Source organism: Ornithodoros turicata, chromosome 4, assembly GCF_037126465.1.
Source record: "Ornithodoros turicata isolate Travis chromosome 4, ASM3712646v1, whole genome shotgun sequence".
NCBI classification, from domain to species: domain Eukaryota; kingdom Metazoa; phylum Arthropoda; class Arachnida; order Ixodida; family Argasidae; genus Ornithodoros; species Ornithodoros turicata.
Genome location: NC_088204.1, coordinates 52,277,280 through 52,303,443, shown reverse-complemented (window position 1 = coordinate 52,303,443; position 26,164 = coordinate 52,277,280). Strand labels below are relative to the sequence as shown.

Genomic DNA, 26,164 nt, shown 5'->3' with positions numbered 1-26,164 from the left:
TTATGTATCAGATCGCTGTATGTCGGAACAGGCCTTTAGACGCATGGACTACATACTATAAAAGTCGTTGATTTGGCGTGGAACATATCTTCGCGTTTTGATGGTAGAGTCAGTTGAAAAACGATTCGCGGGAACTTAAATTCGCCGAAAACACGGTCTCGGTTGACCTCTGAGGTCACGTCCATTGAAGCTACATGCAAACAAATACCGAGCCTTTTGCAACAACAATGCAATCCCTCGCCGAGAAATTATCCTGCGTAATCATCGGTGGGGTTAGCGAAAGCGGGCACTGTTTGCTAGGGCACTATATCAACGTCGCTGGAAGAACCCCGCGTACGCAGTCTCCAACGAAAAAGATTTGGGGACGTTGCGTGAGGCTATGAACTATTCAACCAGTCGTGTCACAATATCTGGTTGTCACGTTATTTGGAACGTGCCAGGCACGTTCTTGAATTATGACGGCAAGCGTTATCGTTATATTTAAAATTCGGACGCTCCAAAGCCGCTTTGATAGGCTCACGCAAGAGCTCGTGGCGAATCACGGCATGAAGTAATGCATTTAACGCGCGTTATAGGATAACGACAGGTTGAAGATCGGGCTTCAGGACGCATTCCCAGAGTGACGCTTACAGCAGGACTGCCGACCCGAAAATGTGCCGTACTTCAGGTGAGAGGGAGATGCTGGTGCAAGTTCGGAATCAGTGAACCTGGATCCGTGAGAATCTGAAGTCGCACCCTATAAATAAATGTCTGGTGCATTCGGAGTCAGCGCATCTACTTCGCGGAAAAAGAAAAGAAGCGCTCAGTCTTTTTACAACTCCAGCAAACATTCGGCTTCGCTGGTGTCGTTGTGTCACGTACTGCTCGTGATCAGAATCGCTCGGAACCAGCAGGCGGCTTTGTTGGGGGTATTAGCGAGATTTTTATAAAATCTTCTTTGGAGTTTACATATTAATAGTATTATTGCTTATTATTATTTCCTTATTCTAAAAACATTGATTGTTAAGAATCCATGGAATAGGCAGGAGCAAATGCAAACCGTGCAGTGGCTGTACTACATTGGTTTTGACGACGAAACAAGTTTCGCAAGGAGCGCGTTGCTGTGAAAACCTTGGGATCTGTATCTCAAGTCTCAATACGAAACTAAAACTATGCAACACAAAGTTAGAAGGGGGTCACGTGACGGAGGGAAAAAAAAGATCCACACGAGAATGAAAATCTATACGGAACGAACATCCATTGGGAAAGGAGATCCAGTAGCGGATCTTTATGGGTGTTTTTTCGTGAAATCCATTATACAGGGTGTCCCACCGAAAAAGGGCCAGGGGCTAAAGAAAAAACGGAGTGCTCTACACAAATGGAACCAACTGTACGTGCTTGGCAGTTGTGTGGTCTATCCAAAAATATTTTTTTCATCGCCCCTTGTCAATTAATTAGCGGTAATTAATTGTCTAACTTTTGAATTATCGGTTTTAGCTCTCAGATGTCAATGAGGAAGTTGTAGTACATGTCGAAAAAGACACAACTGAAGTAGTTCGAGGTCGCTATGGCTTGTGGTTTCATTTTTTCCCGGGTTTCAAATGCCGGGCGAAGCACCGATCGCTACCCACAATCAGGCACCCGCGCACGACGATTCCAGCGCCCTCCGGCGTCACATCGACCTTGAGATTAGCGCTTGAAGACAATCCTTGGGCCACGTCACACAAGAGGAAGATATTTCACCTGTTTCACGGCACACCTATCAGAGTGCACTGCAATCATCGCACGCGGGCGCCGAATTATGGGGAGCGCTCTGTGGTGCGCGCGGCTTCTGAAACCAATTTTTGAACCTGGGAAAAAACGAAACCACAAGCCATAGCAACCTCGAACCAGACATCATGGATGGCACAGTCTGCAGTTCCGTTGCGGTCGCGTGAAATGCGGGAAGCAAAACAACTCCACGACCTCTGCGACGTCACCACTGAAAGGCCTTCTCATTAGCCAACACGAATGTAGTGCTAATGTTAGCGCTGAAAAAGTTGGCTCGAGCTCAACTCCGGCAAGCGCTAATTTTTAGCGGTTTGGAGCAATGGGAGGAGTAAAATGTCGCGTCCTTTTCTAGTGTTATGTATCAGATCGCTGTATGTCGGAACAGGCCTTTAGACGCATGGACTACATACTATAAAAGTCGTTGATTTGGCGTGGAACGTATCTTCGCGTTTTGATGGTAGAGTCAGTTGAAAAACGATTCGCGGGAACTTAAATTGGCCGAAAACACGGTCTCGGTTGACCTCTGAGGTCACGTCCATTGAAGCTACATGCAAACAAATACCGAGCCTTTTGCAACAACAATGCAATCCCTCGCCGAGAAATTATCCTGCGTAATCATCGGTGGGGTTAGCGAAAGCGGGCACTGTTTGCTAGGGCACTATATCAACGTCGCTGGAAGAACCCCGCGTACGCAGTCTCCAACGAAAAAGATTTGGGGACGTTGCGTGAGGCTATGAACTATTCAACCAGTCGTGTCACAATATCTGGTTGTCACGTTATTTGGAACGTGCCAGGCACGTTCTTGAATTATGACGGCAAGCGTTATCGTTATATTTAAAGTTCGGACGCTCCAAAGCCGCTTTGATAGGCTCACGCAAGAGCTCGTGGCGAATCACGGCATGAAGTAATGCATTTAACGCGCGTTATAGGATAACGACAGGTTGAAGATCGGGCTTCAGGACGCATTCCCAGAGTGACGCTTACAGCAGGACTGCCGACCCGAAAATGTGCCGTACTTCAGGTGAGAGGGAGATGCTGGTGCAAGTTCGGAATCAGTGAACCTGGATCCGTGAGAATCTGAAGTCGCACCCTATAAATAAATGTCTGGTGCATTCGGAGTCAGCGCATCTACTTCGCGGAAAAAGAAAAGAAGCGCTCAGTCTTTTTACAACTCCAGCAAACATTCGGCTTCGCTGGTGTCGTTGTGTCACGTACTGCTCGTGATCAGAATCGCTCGGAACCAGCAGGCGGCTTTGTTGGGGGTATTAGCGAGATTTTTATAAAATCTTCTTTGGAGTTTACATATTAATAGTATTATTGCTTATTATTATTTCCTTATTCTAAAAACATTGATTGTTAAGAATCCATGGAATAGGCAGGAGCAAATGCAAACCGTGCAGTGGCTGTACTACATTGGTTTTGACGACGAAACAAGTTTCGCAAGGAGCGCGTTGCTGTGAAAACCTTGGGATCTGTATCTCAAGTCTCAATACGAAACTAAAACTATGCAACACAAAGTTAGAAGGGGGGTCACGTGACGGAGGGAAAAAAAGATCCACACGAGAATGAAAATCTATACGGAACGAACATCCATTGGGAAAGGAGATCCAGTAGCGGATCTTTATGGGTGTTTTTTCGTGAAATCCATTATACAGGGTGTCCCACCGAAAAAGGGCCAGGGGCTAAAGAAAAAACGGAGTGCTCTACACAAATGGAACCAACTGTACGTGCTTGGCAGTTGTGTGGTCTATCCAAAAATATTTTTTTCATCGCCCCTTGTCAATTAATTAGCGGTAATTAATTGTCTAACTTTTGAATTATCGGTTTTAGCTCTCAGATGTCAATGAGGAAGTTGTAGTACATGTCGAAAAAGACACAACTGAAGTAGTTCGAGGTCGCTATGGCTTGTGGTTTCATTTTTTCCCGGGTTTCAAATGCCGGGCGAAGCACCGATCGCTACCCACAATCAGGCACCCGCGCACGACGATTCCAGCGCCCTCCGGCGTCACATCGACCTTGAGATTAGCGCTTGAAGACAATCCTTGGGCCACGTCACACAAGAGGAAAATATTTCACCTGTTTCACGGCACACCTATCAGAGTGCACTGCAATCATCGCACGCGGGCGCCGAATTATGGGGAGCGCTCTGTGGTGCGCGCGGCTTCTGAAACCAATTTTTGAACCTGGGAAAAAACGAAACCACAAGCCATAGCAACCTCGAACCACTTCAGTTGCGTCTTTTTCCACATGTACTACAACTTCCTCATTGACATCTGAGAGCTAAACGGATAATTAAAAAGTTTGAGAATTACTTACCGCTAATTAATTGACAAGGGGGCGATGAAAAAAATATTTTTGAATAGACCACACAACTGCCAAGCACGTACAGTTGGTTCAATTTGTGTAGAGCACTCCGTTTTTTCTTTAGCCCCTGGCCCTTTTTCGGTGGGACACCTTGTATAAACGAATTTCTTCAGCAAGTGTCTATGTTCCCTTTCATTATTCGAGAATCCCATCGAATCTTCAGTAAGTACTTCTCTGTGGTGAAATTCGTCTGCTCGGATTCGTGGATTCCGTTGGATTCACTAGCCGAGGCAGGGTACATTTAAAGATAAACACGATCACGTAAGTTTCCTGGGCGTTTACAGACTAAGGGCGTATAGAGAGGGCTTCATGTTTGTACTAAATGCAGCTTGCCTCTGCTATAATTCCCGTTGTTTGCTTTGTATTCACAAGCTCATTCGTTCAATTCACATCGTTCTGAATGAATGAGCGAATGAGAAAGATGTAAGACAGAATGAGAATAGCCTGATTGCCTGTTGGTCCCCCCATGTACTTGAGGCTCTCTAACTCAGGACCAGCTCCCGTGGCTCAGTGGTTAGCGTGCTGGCCATGTCACGTCGAGACTGAGAGGTACCCGGGTTCGAATCCCGGTGCCGGCTGTGCTGTCTGGGGTTTTTCCTGGGTTTTCCTCAGACGCTTTCAGACATATGTCGGCACAGTTCCCTTAGAAGTCGGCCCAGGACGCACATTCCCCCAGGGCGTGAGTCGTGACGTTGCCCACATACGTGAGGCCGACAACGGCAAGCCCTATCACCACCACCATCTAACTCAGGAGATGTAGCGTGATGTAGCGGTAGCACAAATCTGACCGGAAATCAGAAGGCCCAGGTTCGAATCCTGACGTCAGCACATTTTTCGTGAGTTATTTGATTTCTAGTGCAACGGCAGCGGCTTGTGTTTTACATTGCACCAGAACACCAGCACGTGTTCAGCCACCGAAACTGGACTAACGTCGTCCCGTCTAGTCGAGATCAACGCACAAGGCTTGATCATCAACACGGCAAAGGATATGTAACGACGAATGAAGACAACATACCGGACAAAATCGGCCAAGTTAACCACTGACGATCGCACGGCCATGTACTCCTTCCTCAGCCACTGCCTTAGTCGTGTTAACGAACCTGCCTTCCCAAGGGTGCGGATGACCCCGCACAAAAGATGTGCGCCACTACCCAGATTTGTCCGACATACGAGGGATGCTGCCTCGAATACGTTGAGGCATGATCGTGCTCCGACTGTGCTTTACGAGTACTTCTAAGGTGACCTCCTTGCTGTTTTCCTGTTTAAGCAATTAGTGCTTCCCTGCAGTAGGCACGTTTAGGCAACCGTTTCTTGTTCACTTTTCCCGAACAAGCTGGTATAATGTGGAACATTTCTCGCTGTCGAAGTGAAAAAATGGAACCCGAGAAAGAGACAGAGAAAGGACGACACGACACGAACGTGTCGTGTCGTCCCTCCTCTGTCCCTTCCATTCTTTCACCATTTCCATTTTTTCACCATGTACCAGCTGGCCTGCACCCTTTTCCCATCGCAGTTGAAGTGTTTGTCTCCATCATCGGCCGCAGGAGTTCCGACGCAACCTTGATGCGACTCTGTATAGAGAAAAAATTGTCGACCGTCGAAAAATTGTCGAAAAAAGTGTCAAAGAAATTGTCGACCCTGATGATGAAAACATGAGACCTAGACATATTTCTATCGTGGGTTGCCATTCGTAATGGCCTTAATTCATTTCATGATTTTAACGTGCTGGCGAGTTGAACAGCTTGGACAATTTTTGGTCTATTGTCTATCCGAACTGCAACACTCACGGACAGGATCACAACTATGCAACGACACAACGACATTTCGGGTACATATACCACGGCCCACAAACAAGTGATGTCAATGTTCTGTTTGGTAACATTGTGGGAACCATTGGGTATACACAAATCGTGTACGCGAGAGTTTATTTCGTGTAAACATGATTCTATGATTTTATGCATTACGGGCTTTCAGGACCGTCGTGCTGCACTGAGATTTGCAGCGCATGGAACATTCACTCCGTTCTGTACGTACTGTACACAATGTACTGAAATTCGAGTGCAATAGGGGTGGACGGTATGTGTCTTATCAATGCTCTTTAGTTTCACGAGCCTCTTCAAGGCCTTCCACCTACCAGTCCACCCCTATTGCACTGGACGTTCAGTGCATTGTGCTGCTTGGGGACTCTCTGTGAGGTCCTATACGACAACACGCTAAGTAACACCCCGTCGGGAGCAGCGGAAAATTTCGGTTTTCTACCGCTGTTTATCTGTCCTTCGAAAGTAGAGGTTGCGGAAATCCCTTTCCGCCATCGTGAACGTGCTGGAAGACTGGCCTGTCGCCAAACATCATTAGCGTTGCTAGTTCATGTCTCAGCGTCTCCCATGCTAAGTGGAAATTAATTAACGTCTCCATAGTTGTTTTTTTTTTGTTTACTATTTACATGATTGTCGTCATTGCGGCACTGAAATTGTAGTGAAAATATTTTACCTCTGTAATGGCTTAAACGAAACGGTACAGAATACGGAAGAGGGCAGTGTACCACCTCAGCGGCGGTGAATCGCCCACCTCATCATCATCCAATGCATGTATGTATACATGTATGCGTGTGTGTGTGCAGCGGTACACAGCTACACTGATAGTTACTACGGTACTCATCATAATACTGGTGAGTGTTAGTAGACCGTTGATAACGTGGCTTCCGAAGTACCGTATCTATCGCTCCCCATACAGGGAGAAGATTCTGAGCATGCGCACTGCCATTGGTCACGGTAGGTACGGTAACTTCACGCTGACGTTATCAACGGTCTACTTACAACGCTATACTATTTGTACAGGTACGACAAAAACAAGATTTTTTTTGTGTGTGTGTCAATACCTCACGTGCCCTCAGGAGGCATTGTGTGAGGGGAGGTTACATCAACAAATATACACAACAGGAGAAGGAATTAAACACATAAGAAGAAACAATATTATGAAATCATTCTGCGTTAAAAATATGAGATGATGATAAGGAAATTATATACCAAAACTGGCATTTAGCTGGCTGCGAAAAACTGAAAAGTCGGAGTTGGCTACGATAGACTGGGGGAGGTTGTTCCAAGCCATGATTGTTTTGGGGAAGAAGGAAAATAAATCGTGACTATGACCTGGGGTGATTCACCACTGGTGAGCAGTACACTACTCCAGTACAGGTACAGTATACTATCAATGGCAGTGACTCTTTGCTATGACTGTCACGTTCTTGCTCGCTTTCATGTCAACAGGTACCCACGAAAGAACATCCCGTTTCGTTTTCGTATAGGCACGGAGGATCATCTGCAGGGCAGCGAGTATAGTACACGTCTGTCCTCCACAGACAAACGCGTTGTGCCAGTAGAGGGAGTCCACATTCTGAAGACCTAATATTGAATGTCCGTTGTGCGACGAATTCAATGGAAGCCGATGGAGGAATGGCATTCAAGGCCTCTGTCAGCAAGTGGGTGCCGATTATGGGTGATGAATCGAATCAACGCCTAGAAGTTGGTGGCACGAAATGCCCAGAACATTTGTTGACAAAAATGGTATCGTACGCTTTGCATCAACCTTGTCTATCGAGTAGTATGTATCGATGGCATAGTATGTATTACGTTTTGCCGTTGCATCGGAGGTATCGTGCCCATGTTGCATTAATCACCTGTTGAAAGCGCAGATAACGAAACAAAAATATGAACACTGCGGGAGTAACACTGCAGAATAAGCTCTCCGGTGAGGTTACAACAGCATGCTTTCCTTCCGCTTCCTTTGGTGTGCCTAATAGCGCGGAGATATTGTGCATATATGTCAGCTTCGCCTCTATTGTGCACATTACCAAACCTTGTAGAGTTGTAAACAGCCTGTGAACACCAGTCATGCAATCTGACTCTTCAGTGCTCCACTCTCACCCTGAACGCATTAACCTCATGCTTTTCTTTTAAGGTCATCTTCTGTAATCCATCTCTTTATTCTTTCACTCTTTGTTAGTCATCTTTTCTTTTGTCACCTTTAGTTTAATCTGACTCGTCCTTCTTTCACCTACTTTCACCGTTTGTTGGCCTATCTTTTACTTCCCAGTTCTTCTTATTTTCTTTTTTATTTATTTTATTCTTCTTTCTTCATGTTGATTAATTTTCTGTGGAATGGCAAGCCGGTTTGGCTGACCTCTCCCCAGTTTTTTCCCTTTCGTCTAATAAATATACCCCCCCACACACACACACACAGTTATCCATTTGCCCGTAGTAGGCAGCGGGGCACTGCACCTTACACAGTATGCATTAGATGGCTTTGGAGGACTTCCTTGCCCATACGGCGTACTTCCCATTAATGCCGGCACGCGATGCATTGCAGCCTCGGGTCGCACCGTTTCGCAACAGCCGCATCATACGCAGCGCTCATGTGGTGAGCAGCAACCGATAATGCATTTGATAAATGCACCCTTCGAAACGCACGTAAAGCCTGCTTTTGATTGGAGTCTGTGAAGGTTATCCAGTACAGTTATTTCCACTGCGTCAATTAACGCTATGGATTCAGTACACCAACCAGTTCCGCCACCGTGGACGACATCTGTGTGGTCGGACCGCGGCTTTAGCCTCACCAGGTCCTTGAGGTTGACTCCTTGTTTTGTGTCAACGCGTCAGCAACAACCTTCGTTCTGTTGTTTAGGGTATTTCCTTCACCTGACAGCCCGGGACAGTGGTAAGTAAGTGCGATGGGGGGAGGGGATATGAAGGCTATTAAAATAAACAGAAAAGGTGAGCCAGCAAGACGTCGGCTTGCTATTCATAAAAGACAGCGGAGTGTTCATCAAAATCACAGTGTTCATCATCTCATTTTGCGCTTTTTGAAAATGTGCGAGATCGTGACTGGCTCGAAGTGCTACAGAATAACTCCGTGAAATCTTGTGTCAGCATTCTCACGGATGTGGTAACAGAAAGCATTATTGCAGAAAGCATATAAGCAGAATTGTTAATCCCGAAATATATGCCTCGTCAACGTACGTATCCCGCTTGGTTTTCTTGGGAATTGCAGTCCTCCTTGAGGAAGAACGTTCACTATCATCGTCTGTTTAAAAAGACGGGTAACTGTTATTGGTATCACATGTTTAGTCAAGCTCGTGCCTTATGCAAGAAGTTGTTTAAACGCGGTAAGTGTATGTACGTAAACTATCTCGAGGAAATATTACGCTCTAATCCTAACTATATTTGGAGCTATGTCAAAAAGGGGAGGCAGAGTAATGACCATATAATCACTCTCAGGAACGGTTACGTGTACGTTTCCGAACCGCGCGCCGTGGCTGACGTTTTTGTTGACTATTTTGCTTCTTGCTATTCACAATTCAGTGTCTGGGAGCCAATCCAATATTCAGTCTAGCGACTCTTTACATTGTGCCCAGATAGAAAATGAGATCAGAAAAGCATGATCAGAAGGTTAAAGCCGAAGCTCACTGCTGGGGTTGACGGTGTTCCTGCTTTTATTGTCAAAGGACGTGCTGACGTGTTATCTCAAATTTTATGGCAAATTTTTAACAGCTCACTATCGCATGGGGTGTTTCCTATTCCTTGGAAGTGTTCTGTTGTCGTGCCAATCCATTAAAGGTGGTGACTCGCGTGTAACCAATAATTTTCACCCTGTGTCACTGCTGAGTTGTTTTTCAAAAATCTTTGAGTCAGTAATTCTTGAGCGGTTCTATCCCTATGTCCAAAAGAAAATAAGCTCATCACAACATGGTTTCATGAACGGAAGGTCAATTGAAACAAGCCTCTATACTTTCTTGCAAGTTGTTACCCCAGTCGTTCATAACCGTGGGCAAGTGCATGCTATATATTTTGACACGCGTAAAGCATTTGACAAAGTGAATCATGCTTTACTCCTGCTAAAACTAACGCTCTACGGTTTTTGCCCTACCTTTTGCAAGTTCCTTGAAAGCTATTTATCACAACGTCAAAACATGGTCAGAGTTTCTGACGCCTTGTCAAGACTTTTTGTAGCGTCCTGTGAAGTACTACAAGGAAGTGTGCTAGGACCACTTCTGTTAATTGTGTTCGTCAATGATCTAGTTGCCGCAGTTAAACACTCCAGTATACTTTTGTTTGCAGATGATATCAAAATCTTCAGTCCTATTGAAAATGTTAATGACTGTATGCGTTTATAAAATATACTTGCTCTGTGATAAACTGGTGCGCTTAAATGGTCTGGAGCTCAACCCAAAGATAACTAAAACAATTAGTGGAGGCGTCAGTGTAAAGAGCGTGATTATGTCCTTTCTGGTGAAGTTATCTCAACGGTTGCAATTGTACGGGATTCGGGCGTGCATTTTGATGTTCAGTTGACTTTTTGTTATCATGTCCAGGTGATCTGTAGCGCTGCCTAGCGCTCACTTGGAATGGTGCATCGTGTGTCTAGAGAAATCTCAAATATTATTTTTATAGTGAAACTTTATTTCTCCCTAGTCCGAAGCAAATTAGAATTCGTATCTGTTGTCATAGAACGCGTTCAAAGAAGGTTTTTTAGGTTGGTATACGATATATTTTATTATCGTAGGTTCTATTATACGTATGTTATTATGTTATCCATACTTTGCATTCACTCGCTTAAGCACAGGAGGCTATGCCGCGACGTAATGTTCTTAAGCAAGCTTATTCTCGAATCAGTTGACTCTTCCTTTGTTTTCCTTTCCAGTTTTGTAAATTTGCATGCTCAGCCGAGGCAAACGCGCACCGTGTGTCCGTTTTATCTCACTGTTCCAGACAAATGCTGCCCAATATCACGCATGCAGATCACTTTTAATCTTTACGTCACGAGAAACAATCACCTAGACATCTTTAATGCCAATTCATGCATAACTGTTAACGCTTATGTTGCGTTCCTGTAGCGCTAAATTTGTTCGGGAATTAGATTGTTTGTTTGCATCTTTAAATTTGTTTTTCTAACATCTTCCATATGTATGGCGCACCGCTATCAAAGGCCTAACAGCTGTTTGTGAGCACTCAGTGTGGAAATAAATAAATAAATAAATAAATCAAAATCAAAGAGAGGCCCTGTTATCGTTATCCCGTGGACTACGCCACCACCTCCTCTCCACCATCTTCCGTGGATTAGTGGCCAAGATGGTCGCCTTCCACGCCGAGACTGGGACGTCACTCCGGTACGAGTCCAGGCACCGGCTGTCTGTGCATTTTATCTGAGTTTTTCCTAGGTGCTTTAAACCCATTAAAGCCCAGCGTGACTATATGGGCACGTATTTCACCCCTGTAGTTTTTGGTTGACGACGTCCCAGAATTTAGAATAAAGTTACACTTCTTCGCGTGTCTGGATAAGGAAGGGTCCCATTTCGCTCCACGCGGTGGCGGCATCTTTCGCGACACGCGAGGAAGTGGCAAATGTCAGCAGAGCTCCCTGTGAAGTTGGCCAAAGACGCGAAAACGCCGGAGCAGCATTTAACTTAAAGACCCCTAAATACCCAATGCATTTCATAAGATATATATGGAGCATGCCAGTGCGCAACGGTATACACAACATGTGCACAGCACACAAGTATAAGCCATCGTACACAGAACAAATAAGAAAATGATGTCCGTACATACGAGACTGTCAAAACACTGCACATCATATCAGCAGAGAGATCTTTCGAGAATAACACTAGTGACTCTAGTCCACAAGAAAAGTAGCTGAGGCATATTGTTTTGTGATGGATTACATGACGACTTTTCCTTATTGTTCCGTGCATCGATTAATTGCAGAACGGGACAACTCCTCTCGGGAGTTTGACGGTGGTAAGTGTAAGTTACTTGAACGGCGGGAAACAAACCACACGTGGGTATAAGATACTTTCGAGAAAAACTTTACGTCAGATAAGTAGCTGGATCGTCTTGGTGCCACAGATGCAGATTCAAAGCTGCAAAAGGCGAAGCGAAGAAGTTATCGCTTTAAAGCCAACGGGAAGTGTTTTCCATCCTGTGGAACCACAACATCTTTGCCGCTCCAGCGACAAAATGTGATTGGGCCAAAATGAGCGCTGCAAATTTTCCCGGAAGGCTGTGCCTCGGCGAAGCTGATCGTCCACTCGCTACCAGAAAAGAGTGGCCGAGGTTGGCATCCAAGTTCGTGTGTTCCAAATGAGAATTTCATGGAGTATGAGTTAGGATTATGTATTCAATCCTACAACCCCAAATATATATTACGTCATTAATCTTTGTCCTTTGTGTTTAATTGCCTCAGCCACTACAACGTTCCAAATATCTAATTTGCACCATTGCTGAACTATAGCAGCTTAACAAACAGTGGGTGTAGGTAACATATCCCTGGATCTGAGGAAACATAGAAAATAAATGAAACACGACTATAATGGGTGACCGCTGTATATAGTATCCGACATATCGAGCGCTCCATGTGTAGATATATTTTGTGTGTGTTTCGGCACAAACTATTCATAATTCGAATCAGAAAATATTTCTTGATTTCGTGCTATTTACACAACAGGAATACAGTTTTGTTGTTTTCGTTGTGTTTAAAAAGTCACTGCAATTAAACTTTAAGCATTAATCACTTAATACCCGGCTCACAAAGTAAATACAGTCACGTGACAGAGACGAGACGACATTGTCCCGTTCTATATAAGTACAATTGAACATACATTTTAAAATAACGATTAAAAATTAGAGTTAAATTATCAAGTCAAGTCTCGTTATTAGCAGTTCACACTCTCTTAGAGCTCTCATCCCTTCATGCCTCATGTACACACTGCCTATAATGCACGGTTGCGAAGCTGAATTTTTAAATCCGTATATGTAGTGTTCAGTGCCGATATTCAAGTGTCTTCTATCTGAAATACTTTCCTGCGTATTTCATTCAGAACTCTGAGTACTTCGGTTCCGCGTTATTTCCGAAATATCAGAATTTTTGGTTTGCCGTCCTATTTAAAGTGCTAGTATCTTGTACATGTGTGGCTCGATGGTATTTGTTTTCCACACCGCGTGCTATGATCAACTTAACTGAGGAAACGTACGGCTTGCTACCTGATGTAATTGCAGGTGAGTAGGGATTTCTCATGCACTCAAAAGAATATCACGGTAACGCATTTTACGAATATTGCTACCATATAACTATGTAGCATACCAGAAAAACTAAATACATCTCTGCGTTAGATAAAGGATCTCCAGGTGCTTTCCACCAAGTTCATTCAGCTCCAACGAAAATCACACGAAACAGGCAACATTTCCACATGCATGGTCAAATGCATTTCCGCGTACACGGACATTACATACTGTGGATGACCATCTGGCCCTGCCACACAGACGAGGACTACGACGAAGTGGTCAGTGAAGCACATGGCCAGTCGTCCTCAGTTGGGCTTGTACTATCCCAGCCCAAAATCAACGCCGTCACCATCTGACCTCAAGAATGTTACGAACGGTTACCCATTAGGTGGTGGTTCCCCTACAATACCTGCAGAAACCACCAATGTTGAGGCTGTTCCCCTAATGCGAATCGCGTCACCTCGTGAAGTGTACCGGTCGAAAGAAAAACTACAACGGAGAGTGTGGCGCTCACGTGCGCCTCTTGCTTAATCTGAAATGGCACGTTTTCACTTCCAGGCGCATCATTTGCTTTTTGACTTCTCTACTTGACTGGTAAGCTTTCTACAACCCGCGCTCCCATTTCTTTTACATCCTACTTAGCCTGTGCTCAGCAGAAAAAAAGAAAAAGAGAGAGAGGGAGGGAGACCCTTAGTTGCATTAGCTCTTGTTTCGCTGGAACACTTTCCACAAAAACATCGTGCTAACGAGCAATAAATGGCTGTTTCCTAGAGTACGGCTAAGTACCCTGACGGGGAAAGCTTTACGTAATGTTATAAGCCGACTGCGTAAACTGTAGTGTGGATAAGAAAGAGCCCAGAAGGGAATAGGTCCCCTTCCCATACACGTCCCCTTTGGCAATATTTCATTTCTTGCTTATTCTACAACAACGCCTAATTGTCCAAAATCAAATTGGCACTGCTCTGCTACATCTTTGATTGTTTTGTTTATCTGTTGTGTTACGTGCATTATTTGCTGTTCACATATTTCAGTTCACAATTGCAACGCGATTCAATCTTAACGCGATAGCATTATTGAGCTACCTCCTTAGAAATTCCTTGGACGGAAATTCTCTGACGATAGATAGAGTCACGGTAGCCGTGGGCCGAGAAGTGTTTAATCGCAGACGGGAGAGCGACGTTTTGTTTCGTCGTGGCGTGGGCCTGCCGACATGAACAATGGAGGTTCTTGGACTGCCAATGTTGGAGCATAGGCGCCGAGTGCTCGCGTGCCTGAGTCCCCCCCCCCCCCATGCTCCCGCACCGGGCCCCGCAACTCGGGCGAACATCACTGACTAAGGCGCACCAGATAGCGCACCCACCATTGCACCAGAGCACCATTGCACCATCTTTCAATGCTCTCGATCACAAAGGAAGTATCTGTTGACTTATCATATTATGTCGGAGTCGTTCAGAAAAAACGAAAGAAACATAGTTTTTAAAGTTTATGGGTATATACCCAAAGCTAGCCCACAGTATTTGATCACCTCAATGCTTTCACACATCAAGCTGAATGAAACAGCTGGTCGCATCAGTGCGACCTACGTTTAATTTAGTTTAGTACTGATATGATTATGCTTCAAATAAACCATAAAGTACAGTGCACAAAAATGTTGTAAGTAGTAAAGTAAGTTTTTTTGTACTGCATGATCAATTAATTTGTTTTGTCGCCAATGATTTGGTGTTTTATGGCACAAACGAAACTGTGGCCATGAGGCAGTTTTTATGTGCTTCCATCATTTTTCTATCAGGCGCCGCAACGGTTCAGAGCAACGGGCACCGTACTTGACGGTCTCGAGACGCTCATCCCCCCACCGGAACTTTCCCAGGGGGCCAGGCCCATTCCGAGAACCCTACACAGCTGACACTTAAGATAAACATTCCCAGGGATATCCTAAGAATGGCCTGTTTCATGCGAGTGAACATGAAAACCCTATAAAACTTCGCCTTACAACGTCACCACACAGAATCCTCGACACGTTGCCCGACCTCTGTGTCAGAGGCGAACTCAGACCCTGAGTTTGGGGGGTGGGGGCGGGGAAGGTTTCCTTCACGGAGCGCGTAGTGGGGCAAGGGGAGAAGGAAATCCAATGTATAAACTAACGTTTCTTTTGTGTGTTTCTTGTGGGGGGGGGGGGCGATCACACAACCGCACCCCCCCCCCCTTGGATCCGCCACTGAAAATGGGGTTGCGCCCCGGCCCCCTCCGGCAGATTGAACTCACCTCCTATGTGTTGGTGGCCGTTGTCTATGCGTTGCAGTAAATCGGATTAGGTCTGTCGTCATACCCACAGGTTTCAGGTGGATACTTCATATCATTAAAATCTTTGGCTCTCAAAATAAGCGGGGAAAAAAATTAAATACAATAGTGTGATTTATGGATCAATCGCTCGAGGTGCCTGCCACCGGCAAGGCATGACATTCGAGTGAGTTTGATTGTGAACTTGACACGCTGAAACGCACCCGCTCTGTAAATCGTATCAACACTTATATTTATGCGATAGTGTTACTCTGGTGCTCCTGGCCGCAGTAATTCAATAGTCGCATTGTGTTCACGGCTCCGGCGCATGTATGGCCCAAGGATATGCAGGCGGAAGGTTCAGTTGCAGTGTTGTGGGACCTTCTCACTGGAGTTCTGCTCCTACATCTGACTCATACCTGCGAAGTATTACGTACAAACTCACTGAGGGACCAACTGCGTGCTCCTGGTTCCTTCACTTTCACATCGGACGACTGCTCCTTCACGCCAAACCCCACAGCGCGTTATCCTCTTAGCATTGCGTCATAACTCATTGCAGTTCTGCTCCTACATCTGATTCATGAAGACAGGAAAAGTATACAAACGAGCTGGTGTAACGTTGAAGTGGGAAGCATCACTTTGAGCTTGATATCTTCCTTTATCTTATCGTTTCCGCAGAGTTCTTCCGATACAGTAAAACTCGCTAATAGGGAGTTCTAGTACAGTCAAACCTCGCATTACGAACACCCTTCGTTTCTCAGAAAATCGTTCGTAAATCGAGGTATTCGTAAATCGAGGTCCGAGGTGTGCAGTGCACAAATACCTCACAAAACCACGGGAAATTGATTTGAATAAGTTTTATTTTTGAAAATACTGCGTAATTCTGCTTTGCACCATACTTTCGGCAGGGTCTATCCTGTTCAGAAGAGATGACAGAAGTCTGACACTTGACTCATCCACCCGGTCCTCAAAGTACCGTATCGCGCGCGGATGAGACTGTTTCCAACGGCAAATATCACGCTTGTCACCGGCTTTCAGGACTGAACGCCTTCTCTTGGAATGGCAAGATGTTTCCATCTTGGAGACCTGGTCCAAACTCACAACCGTTCGGCTGTAAACGCCGGAATAATTCTTTCAGGAAATGGTGAATCATGTTTGTTGAACGTAGTGGCATTGGGACATTGTATGTTTGACCTTGGCAGCAAGTACTGAGGAACTCATTATCCTCTGGTCCATTGGCCAGTCCTCTGTACGTTCATAACGTCCGTTCGTATATCGAGGTCAGAATGGCTTGGCTACTTTGGGTCCGTTCCCTAATAATCCGTTCATAGTTCGGATATCGAGGGTTCGTAAAACGAGGTCAAAATACACGGAAAAAGTTTGGTTCCCCGTGGAGCCGTTCGTAAGTTGAGGGAATTCGTATATCGAGGGTTCGTAAAACGAGGTCCGACTGTATATCGGAAGCTGTTCACGATAACGGTTCCGAAAATACGATAAGCCAATCGCAGCGTTTCGTTGAGGCGGGTGACATTACATTGCTGAGCTTGGATATCACAACTATCTTCATCGTATCGTTTTTGTTTAATGCTCGCGATGCACTAAAACTCGCTATTATTTCTTCCGTTTCCACGAAAGCTAATATGTGCGAATGCACATGCACACTGAAGTACAGTACGGCACGAATACAGCGTATTGGCGGGATGATGTTGATGTTGAGACGGAACCTGTGCAAGAGCGTCTGGATAGATCGAGGTAAGGTGGACGGAACTCTAAATTTCAAATCTTGGTCAACTAAATAAAGCAACGAGGAGTTTCCGTCGCCTTGTAGCCACTGCCGTCTTGTCATAGTCTCTGTAAGAGACGTCTGTATGTCTTGCACATCGGCTTTGGCGTACGCCAATACATGTTTTGATGAGGTCAGATGTTCTAGATCCGCTACTTCATCAGCCGCTTCATTCACCCGTATGCCTGAGTGTCCAGGAATCCACTGAAAGTATGATGCCATGGCCAGCATCTCTGGGTTGCATGTACACTGTCAGAGTGTCGTAGACTACGGGTACCATATACCCATTCTGCATGAATATTATTGCTTGTAGTACAGCCTTGACCCACTACGCTGCAGACTGGTATGCAACCACATATTGAAGAGCGAGTAGTATGGCGACTATTGCTGCCGCTGTTGAGGATGATCTGTGGGATAGACGAGACATTCCTTCCCTGTTCTGTTCGGGAACAACAAAGCAGGACGCGGACCCAGCTGCTGCCGTGGATCCATCAGTGAAAATAGCTGTCCTATTGTGGTTATTTTCCATCATGGATAGACAGTACTGTGGACAGTATTCGTAAGATATCTTTTATTGACGAAGCTTCCTGCTAAAACGAGACTGTGCATCTTGTACCATAGCAATTGCAAGTCTTGTCCAGTCTCTGTGCAAGCGGCGAAGTTGCGAAGATGAAACATCAGTCAATCACAGAGGCATGGGTACAAGCAGGCGCGGATACAGAAGACATCGTGACCCCTCTCAATTTCTACTTCACAGTGCTTCAATTGACCATAGGTAGTGCACGTAGCATGACGTCCAAGGCTGAACCTTCTTCGCCTCTCAGAAATATGCTCGATCTGCTCCTCAGTAGTACAACTGAAGGCACCCAAGTCCCTCAACATGTCTATCTCGGGGAGATAATCACTGCGGGATTTTCCCGGCACCCTACACCATCGTCAAACCATCGTACAGACTTCACAACACCCCCTAACATGCTCGCCAAAAAGGACAAAGCCCAGAAAGTCAGCAAGTACGGTTGCCACATTCGCTACGAAATTCCAACACCTCGAGGATCAGTGGACGCTTCTGCACTGTGTCAGGGCATCAAACGCAGACATAAACGTGTATACGGATGTGTATTGTTGTTGCTGCACGCGAAAGGAATTATGACCAACAACAGCACAAGAAACAACAACGCAGTTATTTTACCAAGCTAAGACCCACAGCACGTAAAAGTGTACATACCATTGCACGAAGCATACAAGAGTGGATAAGAACAGCGTTCAGTTAAGCTGCAGTAGAGGACATACACTAGACTGATTTATGTCACAGGCGTGATGCAGCTGACTCACTGACTTTCGCTTTTTGTTTTACGGTCATGTCAGTGTTTGATTACGAAAATCCAGAACACGGCCTAATAAAACGAGGCCTGTCATTGCCATGGGGCAATGTAAGCGTTCAGCTAATACATTTCACGTTCATCGCCACATCTGTCTATTTACACGCAATATGTGTTGCTCACTGGCGGCAGTTCACAGCTGCGATGGAAGGTCGTTGCTGGCCGAGGAAACTCAGCAGTTCCGCTGTGAAAATACCACGCAAGGAAAGTAATATCGTTGTTCAGCTTCAGGCCGCAGTTACTCCAGCATAGTTGAGAGCGTTAATAGACAGGGCAAAGCGCTTGGCAGACGACTCCCAAGCATTGCTCGCGAACTGCGATTCGAACTGCAGTCATCCAATGCACACAAAAAAGAAAGTAGTTGAGTTTGATTATAGAAAAGGAAAAACAAAACGCAGAAAGAAAAAGTAGTTACGTGTCTTCGCGTCTACAAAGGTGTTCAGCCACAACAGGATCGATTTTGAGCAAAAAATGGTGATATCCTTTGATACCAGAGCTTCTTTTATCATCGTTCTCGTACTATTTCCACAATCCATTTCCATTCGAAAAGTGGCGTTCTCTGTGTACGGAGATGACGTTGTCCTTTGGACAGTAGGAAAATCCCGACTTGCCATTCAACGCCGCTTGCAGCTGTCTTTAAATAATGTACCTCACGCAACTTCGGATGGACCTTTAGCCCGAAAAGTGTGTCTTGCTCCCTTACACACGCAAGGCTATGACAAATTTCCCTCTTTTAGTTGGTGCCAAGAAGTTTGAGCCTGTACGTTTCCATAGCTTCCTTGGCGTGGTCATGGACTCGGATCTGCGCTGGTCTCGCCACATTAAGCAACTTGAAACCGAAGTGCAGCGATGGCTCCCTGCAATTCAACATCTTTCTTGGCTCAGGATGGGACTGTGATCAGCGCTCCCTTCTAGCAGTTCACACGGCTGAGGGCGACTGTGTTTTACAGCCTTCCAATCCTGCAGAGGATTCTCAGAACATCATTAAATACCCTTCGTACCCTGTTTTATCGAAGCCTTCATCACTGCCCTGGAGTTCAAAGATTGGCTGAAACTCTGCAAGTCCTGGGCGAAGATGGTGAACTTCCGATTGAGGTTCAATTTACGTGAACGTGGAACGGCTCGGCGCTTCCTCCGTTTTCGTCTGCACATTCCCCGTCACCCGCTATTCGATACAGCCCTGTAAGCGACATCTATCTAGTGGCGCAGAGGACACACCAGGTCTCACTGGTTTCGTAGCTAAGGACGTAACACCGCCAGAAGTCCCCTGGTCTTTGCCAGTACCGCCCACCTTCGTAAGTCTTCCGAACCTTCTGAAACAAAGATATCAGGTTCCCCCTCAAGTTAGAATGGCGTAGATGCAAGCTAGCTGGTGGATAAACTCCACGATAGGCAAGCCTGAGCGAAGGGCAAGGATTTGAGCCTTCGTGTTGTGTTAATTGGTTACGTGTCTTGCCAATCGCTCAGGCTTGCCTATCATGTAGTCCCCCTAAAGTCCGCCGAGCTCACTTTTATGGTCTGCTAGACGAAAAGTTTTCTACGTCCTTCTTCTGCTTTCTACGTCTGAAGCAGCATATACAGGTGGCACATCCAGAAATGGCAAGTCTGCCTCTGCATTCGTAATACTATCCGAAGGCATAGTTCAAGGACGACGCCTTTCACATACAACCTCGTCAACAGTTGCGGAACTCTATGTCATCCTTTTCTTTCTGTAGCACATCGTTAATTTTACCCCGCGGGAATGGGCAGTGTCCACTGACTCAAAATCTGCACTGCAAGCTATTGAAAATCATCTGCATCCCTAGTGACGGATGCGTTAATGGCTTACCACCTTGTGTACGAAGCAGTGCACAGGCTGGTTCTCCAGTGGGTTCCCGCCCATTGTGGTGTCGTGAGGAATGAACAAGCCGACAGCCCCGCAGAAGCGGCTCTCTCATCTCGGAGGCGGACGAGCATTGCGCTGTTGATAGGAGACTGTCGTTCTATTCTTCGACGTCTAGTGAAACACGGGTTTCCCACCGATGAACAACTGACATTCTCCCACCATCTAGGCTGACCAGAGTTGATCCAACGGTCGCTTTGCGCATGCCACGAAACACCTCTCGTCAAGATGCTGCCTTAATTCATCGAATGCGACTCGATGTGGCTTTTGCAGCTCACTGGCGTTGCAGCTTGCGACAAGTTCACTCTCCCAGATGCTGTCACTGTGCTGCTCGAAAAGATCTAGAACACATTCTTCTTCATTGCCCACGCTGTCAACATTCCCGAACCGCACTCTCCGGGTCTCTTAATCAGCTGGACTCTTACCCTCCTCTTTCTATCAAGATTGCTTGCTCCATGGCCAAATCCAGCGCACCAACGCTCTGCCCTCAAAGCTCTTTTGACCTGTTTGGACACTATATAGGACTTCGAGCCTTATTGTGAAGGGGCTCATTATTTCATTCACCACATCACCGTCAGCAATGATCTCAAAAATAAATTGTTCTATTTCCAAAACTCACAGCCACAAGTTTCTCATTGGGGGTCGAGGCCGTTGTCATCAGACACAGGTATATTGGGAAATGTTGCAATGATATCCTGGGAACGTTTTTGCTACAAAAATGTCCTGTGCAGAAACGTACCTATACCAGTTGAAATATCCATGCACCCAGAAACCTAAAATGGAGGAGCGGTTTTTGAAACCAAGAGTGTGCACGGAAGTGTCCAAAGACCGAAATGTCCTAGACCCGCGCAACAGATTATTTCGCTCGTTGCTTGAGGTTTTAACAGACGCGTGGCGACCTCGACCTCGAGTGGCGTTCCGTGCCATTTGTCCAGCATCGTTCGGCGGATGTTGCAAAGGCTCAATTCAAGGCTGTCTGTCGTTGAATGGCAGCACAGCTAAAAACACGTGGCGAGGAAGGGAACGTCGCACTCGTCGCAAAGCTCACGTGACCAGCAAACGCCAGCGGCCAATCAGACACTTCGATTAGCTTCGACGACGACGTCACAGGTCCGCCGTTTTCCGTCGAGTCTAGGTAGCCCTGTGGCAGTTTTCTCAATACGGAAATTATCGTGTTGTTAGAAACTACATAGTAGAGTGAAATGAACGGGCAAACACTTTATGCCACGACAGACACTTCTTCAAAGTTCGCCGTTCTCACTATTGCACGTTTGAAATGAGCCAAGAACGCTGTCTCTGTGCAGTACGTTCTCGTGTGTTGTCACGTTCTTCAAGTATGCATGTAAAGCCAAATACGGGCTTAGAGGTTATCCTAAACAAACATAGGCGTACATGAGCAAAAAACGGATATGCCGAAAAGACAAGCTTGTTTCACATGAATAACCTCTCTGTATAACCTATTTTTACTTATCCTCATCTACTACATAGACCCTTTCCCCCATACGAGTAACGCGGAGATGAAGCCACCGATTAGTAATGTTTCGGGCACAGTTCTCGTGAGGATCGACATACTGCGGCTCGATTAATTGGGAATCATCGACGTACCTTCCTTAAACCACGCTGTCAGCATTAAACATACCCCCCCCCCCCCCAAAGTAAACAAAAACGACTGCAATCGATTACCAAAAACTGTACTTTAGCACGTCAGTATATGGCTCCTCGCAACTACGTCGCACGCGGCCGAACGCTTCGTGAAAGCGTGAAGTCACGGCTTCCCATTGTTAAAACCACTTTTTTTCTCTTTTCTTTTTTTTAGGGTGGAGGAAGGTTCCATTGTCCTGGAGAAAACTAATAAGGGAACAACACAAATGGGTTTTTAAGTACCTGTGCCAGAACAACTGATGCGTAACGACCTCTGTTCTCACTGCTTGTCGGTTGACATTCATTGAAATCAAGAGCACTACTATAGTGTCAATTACAGCGAGCACGATGCGTCCAATTTTCACCCTCTCTCCATAACACAGAAATGTAGAAAATCCAGTGAATCTGTGAGGAGATCCTCAGGACGAGAGCCACCGATATTTCGACAGAGTGTTCTTCTGGATTTCCATGACATGATAATGATGAAGAGGATGGTCAGCTAAAGATCTAACTGTTAGAAATATCGGCGGTTGTCGTCCTGAGGCCTTTCCTGTAGCGCTTCCTCGTCAGTTCGCTGGATCTTCTACCTTTCTACTACCAGTAAGCCCAAATATACATGTACACGTATAGAGCAGCCTACAAGTTCAGTTTTGCAAATAAGGCACACAAAAGAGGGGGAGGCAAAAAAAGGAGATAGGTTGGTCGCTGTTGTGAGGACCTGCCCCCTCCCTCCTCCAAAGAGATTGTCTTGGAATTATGTTTGTGTGTCTAAGTTAGTGTGTTTTACCGTGGGTAACTCTTCATTCGTCGTTGAGTGCTCTACATGAGCGGGGAGAGGTTCTCCTGAACAATATCCCTTCTACTATTGTCTCTGACCCGGCTTTCCCCCAAAATATTAACAATAATAATTAATGAATATACGTCTCGAGACAATTGCAATCGTGAGCGACGCCAGACCGAGTGGTCAGTCTGTGGATTAATTGCGCCCACTCGGCAGGCAGTCGCCAGGGAAGTACAAGCCCACCAGCACCTGAGGATTCTTTAACGTGCGCCAAAAGCTCGGCACGCAATAGGCTTGCACCCTGCTACACTCTAAATCGTTTCACACCTTTAAAGGTGTAAAATAGGTGTATTAACAAAGATCACACCCCTTTCACACCCTACAACTTTGTTTTGGAAGTTCCTGACGGTGTAACAATGGTGTACTACACCCTCAGGTGAAATATGGCGATAAGTGTGTCGCCTGGGTGTATAGAGGGAGTATGTTTATTTTCGTTCACATGAACAAAAGTAAATATATACAACAACGGGCAACGGGAAGTTACATTACAAAAGTGCATGGCGTGGATTTACAACAAGTCTACCATCTGATAATGTATGCAGATTTAGAAGTTCTGTTGAGATAGTGCATAAATTCTTTAAAACGCGTTGCTCCTCATTGCAAGACAGAACAAATACATGATAGTGCTGATTGATTGATTGATTGATTTTAAAAGAAAAAATGGAGATGGTAGTCTCGAGCCACTCGGGACTGGCTACTCCAGGACGCGTTATTAATAAAAGAAAGGGAGACTACACTAACCTCGACGCTTTGAAACACTTTGAAAGAATAAATGAGAACATCATCACCTAGCTTGGCACCAAAAGCGAAGTCTCAAGGCACTAAAAACAAAGAGCGTCACAATGTGATAGTGCTCATCATACTCAACTGCAGTTAATGTTTGTATGAGAAAAATGGTATCCGAGTTAATAACATATATGCCAGCAATCTCAACGAACACGGGTAAGTCCTCCTCGGAAGATTCTTTGGCAACAATACAGCCAACAGCAAATGTGTTATCATTATCAACTGCACTTTTCACATAGACTATGGATTCTGCGTGGATATCACGGTCATGAATGTAACTCTGAATTGCTTCTGGGGCATATTGAAGTAGTATCTCGTGGGAACCATCAGTAGATGTGGCATTTCTGATGAAGGGCTGCGACCACACATACATGTGATAAAATAGACGTCTTCTTGCTAATGAAAGGGTTATGTTCTCAAAATTTCGAATTTTTCTAGCGACATCTTTAAAATGCTAGTGTTTCCCTTCGAAACGCGTACACCATTCAGCTAGGAGAGGACCAAACACCCTGATGAGTTGCGGATGATGAACAATGTAATGCATTTTACAGGGGTTAGATATTTGTGGGTACAACACTGCAAAGCCTTGAAGAAACGAATAAATGCAACGTTCTAAGTAATGAACATGCATATGGGGGAGGTGCTTGCTCATGAGAAGGTCTACAATTTCACGAAAAGCTATATACAGCTGCCATGCTTCATTGCCATGCACAGCCGCCATGCCACACATGGTTGTCTGTTTGTCGGCTGTGCATGTTTGCACACATATTTAATCACCTTGTTGTGCATACATATATGGACCTCAATGTGATTATATACAATATGCTGGCAATTGTGAATACAGTTACCAGCATATTGCCACGAACCCAGCAGTTTTATTCGGCGTTACACCCTTTACACCCCAATTGCCATGAGGGTGTCAAAATACACTTTAAAAGGTGTGCGCCATTAACATTTTGATTTACACCCTTTAAGGTGTAAAACGATTTAGAGTGTACCAAGTTACTGCCGTCCGACGCTGGGATGGATCCCGCACAATCTTGGGATCAGTAGGCGGACAAGCTACCAACTAAACCACCGAGGCTGGTGCTCAAAAACAGCAAAAACAGCAAAAAGAGAGAGAAAAAAAGTGGAAGCACCACGTCACAGAACGACACGGTGATGCGAGAACATCAGCATTTCAGGGTACACACTAAAGGACCTTCGGATGAACAACAAACAATCGTCGCTAAGGCCAGCGTACTAGTGTAAAACAATAGTCAACTTCTGCGGTCTCACCTCGTGCTTCCGCCAGCGATCCCTGCTTTGCCTTTTTCACATACCTACGTCGCAGATGACGAGCCCTTACGACATGACGAACCTCATGAACACGACTTGAAGACGTGCTAACCTTCTGTCGCGGGAGTCGCGGAAATCGATATGAGTAACCTAAAAATCTCTGTGAAGTAGGGACTTGGGAACCTTGGGGTTCGCATAGTCTGGCGAACCTTCGAACTTTTTGAAACATTCGAACAGGTTCACACAGTTCGCTGCCATTTCCGATTAAGGCGTTGATGGACAAAGTAAATACAGTTCCATGTTTGTGGTACTGCATTGCGTTCCTTCTATTCATGATGTCATTGTCTTCATGTTTTTCCGAGTTATAACACGAAAGTGGGCATATAAAAGGAAACTGCTTTGTAGCAACACCCGAGGACTAAACGTTATGAATTACACTCAGTACGGACAAAGTACGAATAACTTTCTCAGTGCGAGAACTTGTTGGAAATTTATGCCCGCGACTGAATGGAGTGACGCTTGGAGAATTTCCACTTGACGCCATTTTATTTATCCCTATTTTATTTTTTTAACGTTTTTTTTTCTCTTTTTTTTTGCAATAGGGGACATGAAAATTGCTAGACATCTGGCAACAATGGACTTTGTCGGCCATGTTGATTAAGTCAAGTGGGCGATGGAAGAAGAATGTGAAACCGAAGCCCAATGGAAGGGGGACGTTTTCCCTCTTGAGACTATGACATGTGGAGAAATGATTTGAGCCTGTTACCACTGCTGTCGGATGAGACGTTTGGAACCTACGTGCGTCGATGACGACTTCCTCTCGATCCACTCAGTCCACGCTTTACCAGTGTCGCAATGCCTTCAAAGTACATGAATCGTATTGCAACTGAGAAGAAGAAGGATGAGACGTTTACATCAGATAAAGTAAAATCAGCAAAAGAACCCCGAGACGAGGGGTGCTTCAGTATGGAACTATATCACCAGCTCGCTTGCTTCCTAACTATTCTATTAGACTCAGCATGCACGAGGGACTGTGCTACTGACGAAGTTAGAAGGGACACGGTGCATGTGCTTCGCGCGTGTGCTTGCAGACACGCGATGTTCATTGCTAGTTGTTGTTCGATACTTGAA

At 45.5% G+C, this 26,164-nt stretch overlaps 1 protein-coding gene across 3 annotated transcripts in view; it reads right to left on the bottom strand.

Annotated features, from left to right (window-relative positions):
* LOC135391543 (ATP-sensitive inward rectifier potassium channel 12-like) overlaps positions 1–26,164 on the bottom strand; it is a 111,875-nt gene that overhangs the window by 35,759 nt on the left and 49,952 nt on the right. Inside the window, exon 1 of one of the 3 annotated variants that reach the window (XM_064621837.1) lies at positions 5,129–5,152. The exons of the other annotated variants lie outside the window; for them this stretch is intronic. The gene's annotated coding sequence lies outside the window, so the exon portion shown is untranslated. Of the gene's footprint in view, positions 1–5,128; positions 5,153–26,164 lie in introns of those variants that run through there. 3 annotated transcript variants of the gene reach the window in all.